Here is a 14,891-nt window from a genome sequence, read left to right on the forward strand (position 1 = left end):
GACCCTCTTTTGCAAGGCCACCAGAGACAACAAGTCTGACACATACTCAACGGCTGGAGAGGATGATACAGGAGTATCTCCAAATGAACATCGATGCCATGACTGTGCAACTGGAGCCTTGCTCCTTTTGGGCTTCAAACATAGAAAAATGGCCAGAGCTCTCCAGTTACGCCTTGGAGATTTTGTCGTGTCCAGCTGCCAGCGTTGTCTCTGAACGTGTATTCAGTGCTGCTGGGTGTGTGCTGACAGATAAGCGCACGCGTCTGTCCAGTGACAATGTGGACAGACTGACGTTCATCAAAATGAACAAGTCATGGATCCAGAAGGAATTTACTACCCCTGTGTCATCCTGGGGAGAGTAAATGCTTGTGGATTTGGAATGTGCTTGATGCAAATCAAAACATCCTGTTTGCAACTAGGGCCCAAGTGCTGCCACTGATGGGGTGGGTGTCTGTGTGGCCCAATTTTTGGAAAAAAGGGAGACTCCGCTTGGAGTAACCCTTGCTTACATTGTTTTTAAAAGAAGCCAAGATGAACAAGTCATGGGTCAGCAAAGACTTTGCTACCTACCCCGGTGTCATCCTGGGGACGGTTAATTATGGGGTATTTTTGAATGTGATTGATGCAAATGTAGCTGTGAAGTGTACAACTAGGGCCCAAGTGCTGCCACTGATGGGGTGGGTGTCTGTGTGGCCCAATTTTTGGAAAAAAAGGGAGACTCCGCTTGGAGTAACCCTTGCTTGATGTGTTTTTAAAAGAAGCCAAGATGAACAGAGCTGGGATCAGCAAAGACTTTGCTACCTACCCCGGTGTCATCCTGGGGACGGATAAGAATGGCGTATTTTTGAATGTGCTTGATGCAAATCAAAACATCATGTTTGCAACTAGGGCCCAAGTGCTGCCACTGATGGGGTGGGTGTCTGTGTGGCCCAATTTTTGGAAAAAAAGGGAGACTCCGCTTGGAGTAACCCTTGCTTGATGTGTTTTTAAAAGAAGCCAAGATGAACAGAGCTGGGATCAGGAAAGACTTTGCTACCTACCCCGGTGTCATCCTGGGGACGGATAAGAATGGCGTATTTTTGAATGTGCTTGATGCAAATCAAAACATCCTGTTTGCAACTAGGGCCCAAGTGCTGCCACTGATGGGGTGGGTGTCTGTGTGGCCCAATTTTTGGAAAAAAAGGGAGACTCCGCTTGGAGTAACCCTTGCTTGATGTGTTTTTAAAAGAAGCCAAGATGAACAGAGCTGGGATCAGGAAAGACTTTGCTACCTACCCCGGTGTCATCCTGGGGACGGATAAGAATGGCGTATTTTTGAATGTGCTTGATGCAAATCAAAACATCCTGTTTGCAACTAGGGCCCAAGTGCTGCCACTGATGGGGTGGGTGTCTGTGTGGCCCAATTTTTGGAAAAAAAGGGAGACTCCGCTTGGAGTAACCCTTGCTTGATGTGTTTTTAAAAGAAGCCAAGATGAACAGAGCTGGGATCAGCAAAGACTTTGCTACCTACCCCGGTGTCATCCTGGGGACGGATAAGAATGGCGTATTTTTGAATGTGCTTGATGCAAATCAAAACATCCTGTTTGCAACTAGGGCCCAAGTGCTGCCACTGATGGGGTGGGTGTCTGTGTGGCCCAATTTTTGGAAAAAAGGGAGACTCCGCTTGGAGTAACCCTTGCTTGATGTGTTTTTAAAAGAAGCCAAGATGAACAGAGCTGGGATCAGGAAATACTTTGCTACCTACCCCGGTGTCATCCTGGGGACGGATAAGAATGGCGTATTTTTGAATGTGCTTGATGCAAATCAAAACATCCTGTTTGCAACTAGGGCCCAAGTGCTGCCACTGATGGGGTGGATGTCTGTGTGGCCCAATTTTTGGAAAAAAAGGGAGACTCCGCTTGGAGTAACCCTTGCTTGATGTGTTTTTAAAAGAAGCCAAGATGAACAGAGCTGGGATCAGGAAAGACTTTGCTACCTACCCCGGTGTCATCCTGGGGACGGATAAGAATGGCGTATTTTTGAATGTGCTGGATGCAAATCAAAACATCCTGTTTGCAACTAGGGCCCAAGTGCTGCCACTGATGGGGTGGGTGTCTGTGTGGCCCAATTTTTGGAAAAAAAGGGAGACTCCGCTTGGAGTAACCCTTGCTTGATGTGTTTTTAAAAGAAGCCAAGATGAACAGAGCTGGGATCAGGAAAGACTTTGCTACCTACCCCGGTGTCATCCTGGGGACGGATAAGAATGGCGTATTTTTGAATGTGCTTGATGCAAATCAAAACATCCTGTTTGCAACTAGGGCCCAAGTGCTGCCACTGATGGGGTGGGTGTCTGTGTGGCCCAATTTTTGGAAAAAAAGGGAGACTCCGCTTGGAGTAACCCTTGCTTGATGTGTTTTTAAAAGAAGCCAAGATGAACAGAGCTGGGATCAGGAAAGACTTTGCTACCTACCCCGGTGTCATCCTGGGGACGGATAAGAATGGCGTATTTTTGAATGTGCTTGATGCAAATCAAAACATCCTGTTTGCAACTAGGGCCCAAGTGCTGCCACTGATGGGGTGGGTGTCTGTGTGGCCCAATTTTTGGAAAAAAAGGGAGACTCCGCTTGGAGTAACCCTTGCTTGATGTGTTTTTAAAAGAAGCCAAGATGAACAGAGCTGGGATCAGCAAAGACTTTGCTACCTACCCCGGTGTCATCCTGGGGACGGATAAGAATGGCGTATTTTTGAATGTGCTTGATGCAAATCAAAACATCCTGTTTGCAACTAGGGCCCAAGTGCTGCCACTGATGGGGTGGGTGTCTGTGTGGCCCAATTTTTGGAAAAAAAAGGGAGACTCCGCTTGGAGTAACCCTTGCTTGATGTGTTTTTAAAAGAAGCCAAGATGAACAGAGCTGGGATCAGGAAAGACTTTGCTACCTACCCCGGTGTCATCCTGGGGACGGATAAGAATGGCGTATTTTTGAATGTGCTTGATGCAAATCAAAACATCCTGTTTGCAACTAGGGCCCAAGTGCTGCCACTGATGGGGTGGGTGTCTGTGTGGCCCAATTTTTGGAAAAAAGGGAGACTCCGCTTGGAGTAACCCTTGCTTACATTGTTTTTAAAAGAAGCCAAGATGAACAAGTCATGGGTCAGCAAAGACTTTGCTACCTACCCCGGTGTCATCCTGGGGATGGATAAGAATGGCGTATTTTTGAATGTGCTTGATGCAAATGTAGCTGTGAAGTGTACAACTGGGGCACAACTGCTGCCACTGAAGGGGTGGGTGTGTGTGTGGCCCAATTTTTGGAAAAAATGGAGACTCCGCTTGGAGTCACCTTGCGGTGTTTTACATGATTTTAGAAGGGCGTGCCATGCCTATATCTGTGTGTCCTCCTCTTTTTCCTTGTCCAGCTGTTTTGTTTTCGCATGAGTATATGTCCTTGTCACTTTCCAATGTGTTTGAGTTGTTTGTCACCTTTAGGACACCTTTGAGGGTGTTTTCTAGGTGTTTTTCTGTGTTTGTGATTGCCTGCCATTGTTTCCTATGCAGTTCGAGTTCGGTTCGTCGAACGTTCGACGAACCGAACTCGAACGGGAGGTCCGTTCGGCGAACCAACCTCGAGCCGAACCGCGACCGGTTCGCTCATCTCTACTTGGTTCCTCATTTATATTAAGCAATGTCAGCATTATTCACTTGTCACAAGAATAGCCCAGACTGTCTGTCTGAGTCTTATGCCAAGAGATATGTGAGGTACAGTTCAAACAACATCTTAAATCTTGTTCTTTATGGATATCTCCATGTAACTCCTATATACTCATAATAATGATAATCACATCCCTAACAGTGGGGTGAAAGGGGACGATTCTGATACCGAGTTATATACTTTTGTGAGGAATGGAGTGATTTGGGCTTTAAAAAGTTTATAAAAAGCAGGAGAGAACCCATCAGGTCCCGGGCTTTTACCGCTTGGGGAGATCTCTATCGCTGTGGCCACCTCCCCCTCCTCGATTGTCCTGTCCAGTCCCCTGGCATCTTCCCCATCTAATGCAGGGAGAGCTGTCTCTGTAATGTATGACTCAATTCGGGCCTGTAATTCACCCGGGGCCATATCTGAGAATGTACCCCGTATATTGTATAGTTCTGCATAGTATTCTTTAAAGTGATTTAAAATTTTTGCGGGCTCTTGCGTGTCTGAGTTTCCCCGAGTCTTTATTTTAGTAACGTGCGAAGCTTGATTTCGTGGGTGTAATAGCCGCGCAAGTTGTCGCCCGCTTTTGTCCGAGTGATTATATAATAGCCTTTTGAATTGATTTTGAAACCTAAGAAGTCTACAATCCAGTAGTTTTCTTAATTTGTCCCTTGTTGTTGTCAGATTGGCTAGAATATCCGAAGAGGGATTATTTTTGTGTGTTGTCTAGTGAATTAATCGTTCGGAGAAGTTGGGCCACCTCCTGTGTTCTCTCTTTTTTGATCCTTGTCCCGTGTTTTATTAGGATTCCTCTTATTACACATTTAAATGCCTCCCACTGAAACGGTAGGGGTGTAGAGTCCGTCGCGTGGGTGGACATAAAGACGTCCATTGTCTCCCTTAGGTCTGTTACACATGTTTCATCTCTTAATAAGGAATCGTTGAGCTGCCACGTCCACGCCCTGTTTGGGTAGTCCGGTGGGGAGATCTCCAGGAACACTGGAGCATGATCAGACCAGACCGCATTCCCTATAGCCGCGACCGGGTGCCACGAAATAACTCTTTGGCTGACCAGAATAAAGTCAATGCGACTGTAAGTCTGGTGGGGATTAGAGAAAAATGTATAATCTTTATCTGTGGGGTGCATGATTCTCCACACATCAACCATGTGGAGATCTGCTAACTTACGTTTTAGGGCGCTCAAGCGTCTCCGAGGTATGGCGCTCCTCCCCGTTGACACATCCATTGTGGGATTCAGTGCAAAGTTAAAGTCTCCTCCCACCAGCACCTCCCCCTCCGCAAATTCTGATAAATCCTTTAAAAAAGAGCAGCATGCATTAGTTTGATTAATATTTGGTCCGTACCACCCCGCGATCGTGTAGACCACCGAGCCTATTTTAACTTTTAGCAAAGCATATCTGCCTGTCCCGTCTGTCTTAGAGTCTAAAACCGTGTGGACCAGGTTTTTGTGTATTGCGATTGAGACCCCTTTCGATCTTGATTCATTGTTTGTGCTGTGAAGCCAATGTGCAAAGTATCTGTTATGTAGATTTGGTATGTGGCCAGTTTTAAAGTGCGTTTCCTGAATGATGAAAATTTGAACTCTTTGTTTGTGCATCTCATATAGGATATGTGATCTCTTTTGGGGCACGTTGAACCCCCTAACATTCAGTGAGCCTATTTTTAACCCCGGCATTCTATCCCAGCGCAGCACTATCTCCTAAGGTAAAGAACACTCCGGGTATTAGGGGATTAACACAGGGAAGAGGGAAAGGAGGGGAAGAAAAGGTTATGGTTATAGGTGGGGAGAAAACTAGAGTTCCTTTAGGAGGAAGATGAAAGTAAAAAAGAAGGAAAAAGAAAAAAGACTACAAGAAAGTCAAGAAGTCAGCACTTCGAGTCCACCTCTATCTCCCTGACTTTCCTCTAAGGGTGGGTCAGAGGAGAATAAAAAAAAAACAAAAAAAAAACCTTCAAATTCTCGTCTTCCTCACCCCCAGCCACAAGAAAGGAGGGTGATACTTTTAACTAATCCTCGCAACATGAGGAATAGAACCCTCTATAGGGGTTGTGCTTTCCAAGGGGAGAATCTCCCCCCGAGCCAAGAACTTTCAATATATGTAAGCTTAACAAAATATTATTGCGAGCATTTAAACCGATGCCCCCTACAGGTGTCAAAACTATATAATGGTACCAGTATTTGCTGTTAGTCTTCCTTTGCGGATCATGTTATCAATGCATATATTTATACACTTTCTTTATTATGAGGGAGCGACGGTCCCTCTCCACTTGCTCCTCCGCTCTTCTGTGTTACTCCTAGGTTTGTGCTCACAGAGGCCGGTCACAGTGGGGCCCTTAATGAGAGGCAACTGCCTCTAATCCTTAGAAAATAAGCATAACTGGGTTGTCTTGGGACGTGTGTGACCGGCCTCCGCAGCCCGACCAGCAACAATAAATTTTATCAGTATAACCGTGATAAAGACCACTCGCTCAGAGCCTCATTCACTACTGCTCCATTTCCTCTCGTCTCATCCTTCTCCTCGGGTCTCTGCGCTGTTGTGGCTGCGGGTGATTCGGACCATCTGCCTGCAGACCCGATGGTAGCTCCGGCCACTCTGTTATCTGGACCCGCGGTAGATTCAATGCTGCCGTAAAGTCCTGAAGACCTCTGGGATGGGTAAGCATATGCATCCGGCCCTCTCGGTGTACTCTCAGACGAAATGGGAAGCCCCATGAGTATGGTATATTGCGTTCCCTAAGGACGTCTAGCAATGGCCTTAGAGCTTTCCTTTTCTGTAGGGTCCATCTCGATAAGTCCGGAAGGATCTGCAGGCGGGTTCCCTGGAAACGAACATCTCCCACTGCCCGAGTTTGGGTCATTATAGAGTCTTTCACTTGGTATCTGTGGACTCTGCAGATTACATCCCGTGGGAAGTTTGGATCCACGGGTTTAGGGCCCAGGGCTCTATGGGCTCTATCCAGCTCCAAATGTGCCTCCCCGGGGAAACCGAGTAGGGGGTTAAAGATTTCTTTGAGTGTTGCATGCAGCTCACCCGTGGGTACCGATTCTGGGAGCCCTCTGACCCTTATGTTGTTTCTTCATCCCCTGTTTTCAGCATCGTCTATCATATCCGCCAGGTAGTGGAGTTGAAAAGAGTGAATAGATGTATCCTCTTTTTGTGTTGTAATTTGGGCAGACAATGTGGATGCAGCAGCCTCGATTGCTGTGACTCTTTCACCCCAGTGCTGGACCTCATCTTTCAGCATTGTCAATTCAGCTTTATAAGAACTTTCCAGTCTTTCAACATATTTTTCCATGTCATGTTTGGTTGGGATGTTTCTGATATGAGCAGCCAGGCTTTGAATATCCATGGCCAGTGTATGGCCCCCTAGAGCGGCTCTGTTGTCTGTTTCAGCTTCTGTGCTTTGGAGCTGTGGAGGGAGCTCCCAGCTTGTTATTATACTGGTATGTGACATTATCATGGTATCAGCTTTCTGCCCCGGTTCCTGGCGTGCATTCATGCGGGGTAGATTAGAGTGAGAGGGGGGCTTTGTTGGGAAGAGCTATGTGGTCTGCTGTCTGCTCCTTCATTCCCCTCCCCCCTCACCACATTCCTGTTCTCAGCAGTTATCTCACTCTGTGTGCCAGCTCCAGTCATCCAGGCTTCTGTCTTATCACTGTTTAATGTCAGTGTGTGTAGCTGCTCTGCTTGTCTCCTGCCGCCGCTGCATGAAACAATTAACCCATTCTCCCTCCCAGACAGAGACTCACGTTCAAGTGGTGACCTTTGTGTTATCAGCAGCGTCTCCTCTGCACTCTCGGCGCCATCTTCCCTCCACGTGGGCACTGACTCACTTCTCATCGGAGGTCCCTGCAGCTCCTGATTCACTCCACCAGAGGCCCGTGGGGCTGTGCTGAGCATCGCTTCTGTCCCCTGCCTGTCTGCAGCACTCCTCAGGGACATGCGTGGGTGGATGGCCTCTGAAGCTGCTGCACGGTCTGTCATGCCTGCCTGACTGGGGCCTGTTAGGAATCTGGTTATGTCTCCCGTTGTTGCTGCAGGTGGTCTAACGGGTGCTGCTTTTGATCTCTGCCTCTTCCTGACTCCCATGGACTGGTTTTGATTGTGTTTACTGCTCTGTTTCTCCGTTTATTCTTGGCTCGGGTCAGGAGTGGTGCTCACATGCATCTTGTCTCCACCATGGCCAGGCCACGCCCCCCCTCAGGCTCTTTTTTAATAATTATTTTATAAATATTAATAATTACACAATAAAAGTAGGGTCCCCCCCAAATTGGATCACCAGCCAAGGTAAAGCGGACAGCTGTGGTCTGGTATTCTCAGGGTGGGAAGGTCCATAGTTATTGGGCCTTCACAGCCTAAAAATAGCAGGCCGCAGGCACCCCAGACGTGGCGCATACACTAGATGCGCCAATCCTGGCGCTTCACCCCAGCTCATCCCGTGCCCTGGTGCAGTGGCAAACGGGGTAAAAAATCGGGATGATACTAGCTGTAAAGTCACCTGACATCAAGCCCAGCAGTTTGTGATGTCATGGCGTCTATTAGATACCCAACATCATAAACTGTCAGTACTAACAAAAAAAAAAAATCGACAAAAGAAATTTATTTGAAAAAACAGTCCCCAAAACATTTCCTCTTTCACCAATTTATTGTAAGAAAAAAAATAAAGGGGTCCCACGACGACTCTGGACCGTCTAGAATATGGGGGGGAGACACTCAGGGAACGTATCCCCCATTTTCTAGGAGTACGGACCCTTCATGTGAGGAGTGTGGGTGCAATGAATCTGCACTCACTCTTCTCGGGTCCACAGCAGCAGAGTCCATGTCGTAATGGTTGCTACCAAAGCTGCAATGCTGCCCTGCTCATGAGGTAAGGGCATGCCTAATCAGGAGAACTACTGTAGAGGAAGCTCTGCTCACTGGTATATAGGTGCTCAGAGGTAATAATAGATAAAATTAGTGAGTAACCTCGGCACTCTAAATCTCCCAGACTAAGTCAGTAAGTCACAACGGATAGTAATGCAAAATCACTCTTTATTGGTCCGTATTAAGAAAAAAAAATGTTTCATAAGCATATATGTTTTTGTCCAAAACAAGTTACAAATGACGTTTCGGCCTGAGCCTTCGTCAGATTGGACTTATCTGCATGTAATCATGAAAAATGACAATAATCAGTATCACATAAGAGTGAGAGAACAATAACATAAACTCGAACAATGTAGAGGTACAATTGGGATGCAGCAAAAAAATTGCAACACAGCAAGAAATGAAACACATGATACAAATGTCATAATACAGTACAAGGACAATAATGTAATGACAAATATGGGGTCAGAGTAGGCTTAGATAGCTCTGGTACGAAAGAGATGTCAATCATAAAGAAACATGTGCAGTAGGTGTAGAGCTACAGTATGCATGGCAGAGCTAATGGGTAGACCGACCATAGAAAAAGAATGGAGAAAAAGTGGAGAAAAAGTGGAGAAAAAAATAGAGAAAAAGTGGAGAAAAAAGTGGAGAAAAAGTGGAGAAAAAAATGGAGAAAAAGTGGAGAAAAAGTGGAGAAAAAGTGGAGATAAAGTGGAGAAAAAGTGGAGAAAAAGTGGAGAAAAAGTGGAGAAAAAAATAGAGAAAAAGTGGAGAAAAAAGTGGAGAAAAAGTGGAGAAAAAAATAGAGAAAAACTGGAGAAAAAAGTGGAGAAAAAGTGGAGAAAAAGTGGAGAAAAAAATGGAGAAAAAATGGAGAAAAAAATGGAGAAAAAGTGGAGAAAAAGTGGAGAAAAAATGGAGAAAAAAATGGAGAAAAAGTGGAGAAAAAGTGGAGAAAAAGTGGAGAAAAAAATGGAGAAAAAGTGGAGAAAAAGTGGAGAAAAAAGTGGAGAAAAAGTGGAGAAAAAGTGGAGAAAAAAATGGAGAAAAAATGGAGAAAAAAATGGAGAAAAAGTGGAGAAAAAGTGGAGAAAAAGTGGAGAAAAAATGGAGATAAAAGTGGAGAAAAAGTGGAGAAACAGTGGAAAAAAAGTGGAGAAAAAATGGAGAAAAAAGTGGAGAAAAAGTGGAGAAAAAGTGGAGAAAAAAGTGGAGAAAAAGTGGAGAAAAAGTGGAGAAAAAGTGGAGAAAAATTGGAGAAAAAATGGAGAAAAAAATGGAGAAAAAATGGAGAAAAAGTGGAGAAAAAGTGGAGAAAAAGTGGAGAAAAAGTGGAGAAAAAATGGAGAAAAAAATGGAGAAAAAGTGGAGAAAAAGTGGAAAAAGAGTGGAGGAAAAAGTGGAGAAAAAATGGAGAAAAAGTGGAGAAAAAAGTGGAGAAAAAGTGGAGAAAAAGTGGAGAAAAAAGTGGAGAAAAAGTGGAGAAAAAATGGAGAAAAAAATGGAGAAAAAGTGGAGAAAAAGTGGAGAAAAAAATGGAGAAAAAGTGGAGAAAAAGTGGAGAAAAAGTGGAGAAAAAATGGAGAAAAAGTGGAGAAAAAGTGGAGAAAAAAATGGAGAAAAAGTGGAGAAAAAAGTGGAGAAAAAGTGGAGAAAAAATGGAGAAAAAAATGGAGAAAAAGTGGAGAAAAAGTGGAGAAAAAAATGGAGAAAAAGTGGAGAAAAAGTGGAGAAAAAGTGGAGAAAAAGTGGAGGAAAAAGTGGAGAAAAAATGGAGAAAAAAATGGAGAAAAAGTGGAGAAAAAGTGGAGAAAAAGTGGAGAAAAAGTGGAGAAAAAAATGGAGAAAAAGTGGAGAAAAAGTGGAGAAAAAGTGGAGAAAAAGTGGAGAAAAAAATGGAGAAAAAAGTGGAGAAAAAGTGGAGAAAAAATAAAGAAAAAAATGGAGAAAAAGTGGAGAAAAAGTGGAGAAAAAAATGGAGAAAAAGTGGAGAAAAAGTGGAGAAAAAGTGGAGAAAAAATGGAGAAAAAGTTGAGAAAAAATGGAGAAAAAAATGGAGAAAAAGTGGAGAAAAAGTGGAGAAAAAGTGGAGAAAAAAATAGAGAAAAAGTGGAGAAAAAAATGGAGAAAAAGTGGAGAAAAAGTGGAGAAAAAAATAGAGAAAAAGTGGAGAAAAAAGTGGAGAAAAAGTGGAGAAAAGTGGAGAAAAAAATGGAGAAAAAATGGAGAAAAAAATGGAGAAAAAGTGGAGAAAAAGTGGAGAAAAAATGGAGAAAAAATGGAGAAAAAGTGGAGAAAAAGTGGAGAAAAAGTGGAGAAAAAAATGGAGAAAAAGTGGAGAAAAAGTGGAGAAAAAAGTGGAGAAAAAGTGGAGAAAAAGTGGAGAAAAAAATGGAGAAAAAAAGGAGAAAAAAATGGAGAAAAAGTGGAGAAAAAGTGGAGAAAAAGTGGAGAAAAAATGGAGAAAAAAGTGGAGAAAAAGTGGAGAAACAGTGGAGAAAAAGTGGAGAAAAAATGGAGAAAAAAGTGGAGAAAAAGTGGAGAAAAAGTGGAGAAAAAAGTGGAGAAAAAGTGGAGAAAAAGTGGAGAAAAAGTGGAGAAAAAATGGAGAAAAAAATGGAGAAAAAGTGGAGAAAAAGTGGAGAAAAAAATGGAGAAAAAGTGGAGAAAAAGTGGAGAAAAAGTGGAGAAAAAATGGAGAAAAAAATGGAGAAAAAGTGGAGAAAAAGTGGAGAAAGAGTGGAGGAAAAAGTGGAGAAAAAATGGAGAAAAAGTGGAGAAAAAAGTGGAGAAAAAGTGGAGAAAAAGTGGAGAAAAAAATGGAGAAAAAATGGAGAAAAAAATGGAGAAAAAGTGGAGAAAAAGTGGAGAAAAAGTGGAGAAAAAGTGGAGAAAAAAATGGAGAAAAAGTGGAGAAAAAAGTGGAGAAAAAGTGGAGAAAAAATGGAGAAAAAAATGGAGAAAAAGTGGAGAAAAAGTGGAGAAAAAAATGGAGAAAAAGTGGAGAAAAAGTGGAGAAAAAGTGGAGAAAAAGTTGAGAAAAAATGGAGAAAAAAATGGAGAAAAAGTGGAGAAAAAGTGGAGAAAAAGTGGAGGAAAAAGTGGAGAAAAAATGGAGAAAAAAATGGAGAAAAAGTGGAGAAAAAGTGGAGAAAAAGTGGAGAAAAAGTGGAGAAAAAGTGGAGAAAAGTGGAGAAAAAAATGGAGAAAAAATGGAGAAAAAAATGGAGAAAAAGTGGAGAAAAAGTGGAGAAAAAATGGAGAAAAAATGGAGAAAAAGTGGAGAAAAAGTGGAGAAAAAGTGGAGAAAAAAATGGAGAAAAAGTGGAGAAAAAGTGGAGAAAAAAGTGGAGAAAAAGTGGAGAAAAAGTGGAGAAAAAAATGGAGAAAAAAAGGAGAAAAAAATGGAGAAAAAGTGGAGAAAAAGTGGAGAAAAAGTGGAGAAAATGGAGAAAAAAGTGGAGAAAAAGTGGAGAAAAAGTGGAGAAAAAGTGGAGAAAAATTGGAGAAAAAAGTGGAGAAAAAGTGGAGATAATGTGGAGATTTTTGTGGAGAAAAGTGGAGAAAGTGGAGAAAATTGGAGAAAAATGGAGAAAAGTGGAGAAAAGTGGAGAATTTGGAGAATTGTGGTGAATTGTGGAGAAAAGTGGAGAAAAATGGAGAAAATTGGAGAATTTGGGTGATTAAGTGGAGAAAGTGTGAGGAAAAGTGGAGAAAATTGGAGAAAAAGTGGAGTTAAAGTGGAGAAAAAGTTGGGAGAAAAATTGGAGAAAAAATGGAGAAAAAATGGAGAAAAAGTGGAGAAAAAGTGGAGAAAAAAGTGGAGAAAAAGTGGAGAAAAAAATGGAGAAAAAGTGGAGAAAAAAGTGGAGAAAAGTGGAGAAAAAATGGAGAAAAAAATGGAGAAAAAGTGGAGAAAAAGTGGAGTTTTTTTGGGTGATTTTGTGGAGAAAAGTGGAGAAAAGTGGAGAAAAGTTGAGAAAAATGGAGAAAAAATGGAGAAAAGTGGAGAAATAGTGGAGAAAAGTGGAGGAAAAGTGGAGAAAATGGAGAAAATTGGAGAATTTGGAGAAATTGTGGAGAAAAGTGGTGAATTGGGGAAAAAGTGGAGAAAAATGGAGAAAAGTGGAGAAAAGTGGAGAAAAGTGGAGAAAAAGTGGAGAAAAAAATGGTGAAAAAGTGGAGAAAGTGGAGAAAAATAAAGAAAAATTGGAGAAAGTTGGTGAAAATTGGAGAATTTTGGGAGTAATTGGTGTTTGTGGGTGAATTTTGGAGAAAATTGGAGAAAGTTGAGATGTTTTTTTGGGTGTTTTTTTTGGAGAAAAGTGGAGAAAAAGTGGAGAAAAATGGAGAAAGTGGAGAAAAAATGGTTTTTTGGGGTGTTTTTGGGTGTTTTTTTGAGAAAATTGGAGAAAGTGAAGAAAGTTGGGAGAAAATTGGAGTTTTTTGGTGTTTTGTGGTGAAAAGTGGTGAATTGTGGTGTTTAAGTGGAGAGAAAAGTGGTGAAAAGTGGAGAGAAAGTGGAGAGAAAGTGGAGAAAAAGTGGAGAAAAAGTGGAGAAAAAGTGGAGAAAAAGTGGAGAAAAAGTGGAGAAAAAGTGGAGAAAAAGTGGAGAAAAAATGGAGAAAAAGTGGAGCACCCTTTGGTGCCTTTCATGTGGCACTAAGGGGTGCTTAACTTTGTATTTAGCCAAAAAAATGAAAAAAAAATGACGTAGGGTTCCCCCTAGTTTTGTAGCCAGCTAGGGTAAAGCAGACGGCTGCAGCCTGCAGACCACAGCTGGCAACCTCACCTTGGCTGGTAATCCAAAACTGAGGGCACCCCACGCTGTTATTTTAAATTAAATAAATAATTTTAAAAAAAAAATACGTAGGGGTCCCCCAAAATTGGATCACCAGCCAAGGTAAAGCAGACAGCTGGGGCCTGATATTCTCAGACTAGGGAGGTCCATGGTTATTGGACTCTCCCCAGCCTAAAAATAGCAGGCCGCAGCCGCCCCAGAACTGGCGCATCCATTAGATGCGCCAATCCTGGTGCTTCGCCCCAGCTCATCCCGCGCCCTGGTGCGGTGGCAAACGGGGTAATATATGGGGTTAATACCAGATGTGTAATGTCACCTGGCATCAAGCCCTGGGGTTGGTGAGGTCAGGCGTCTATCAGATACCCGACATCACCAACCCAGTCAGTAATAAAAAAAAATAGACGACAAACACATTTTTATTTGAAAAAACACTCCCCAAAACATTCCCTCTTTAACCAATTTATTAGAATGAAAAACAAATCCAGGTCTGGTGTAATCCAAGGGGTTGCCATGACGATCCACACTGTCCCAGTCAATGAAGAGCAGGATGTTCCCCATTGGCTGGGAGAGCAGTGCAGTGACCTGAGCTAACATCAATGGGTCAGCCCAGGTCACTGTAGGGGATGACAAGTGCTGCTGTCAGCGAGGTACATTACCTGCGCTGATCTCCAGCACACTGACAGCCCCTGTCACTGAGTTCAATTACCGGCACCTTCACACCAAGTATCGCGAGAGGCCCGTGACGTCACCGCTAGCCAGTCTCGGGTCGGAAGCGAGAGGTGATGTGACAAGCGGCGGCCATGGAGGACAGTGACAGCGCTGAGGTCGGGATGGCGTGACTTCATCACCGCAGGTAAGCCGAGCGGGACCATGTGTGTGTGTGTGTGTGTGTGTGTGTGTGTGTGTGTGTGTGTGTGTGTGTATGTATGTGTAGGGGGTGGAGCGAGCTGAGCGGGGAAGTGTGGGCTTCCTGCACGTAACTAAGATAAACATCGGGTTACTAACCAAAGCGCTTTGCTTGGATACCCGATGTTTATCTTGGTTACCAGCTTGTGGCAGGCTGCCAGCGATGGCTCCTGCACACTGTAGCTGTGCTGCTAGAACCGTTCTCGAACGTATCTAGAACTATCGAGCTTTTGCAAAAAGCTCGAGTTCTAGTTCGATCTCGAACAGCCCCCAAAATCACTCGAGCTTAGAACTGGAGAACCGCGAACCGCGAACCGCGAACCGCGCTCAACTCTAGTTATGACCGCACATAAACGCAGTGATGGGCAAAAAAGAGAAAACTGAGTTTTATAAGCCCTTGCATAGTCAAAGACAGACACGCACCCAATAGTTATATAAATATTTATTAGAAGGAATAAATAGATAAGGGCACTGTCATGTAAAATAACGACATAACATACTGACAATGGTTAGGAATACAGAAGAGTCAGAGATGTCCCATACTAGGACCTCAACAGCATCATATTGTATAAGAAAATTAATTTCAACATTAAAAGGTAACAATGGATGGCCCAGACAGTCAATGAA

This window comes from Anomaloglossus baeobatrachus, chromosome 1 (assembly GCF_048569485.1).
Source record: "Anomaloglossus baeobatrachus isolate aAnoBae1 chromosome 1, aAnoBae1.hap1, whole genome shotgun sequence".
NCBI classification, from domain to species: domain Eukaryota; kingdom Metazoa; phylum Chordata; class Amphibia; order Anura; family Aromobatidae; genus Anomaloglossus; species Anomaloglossus baeobatrachus.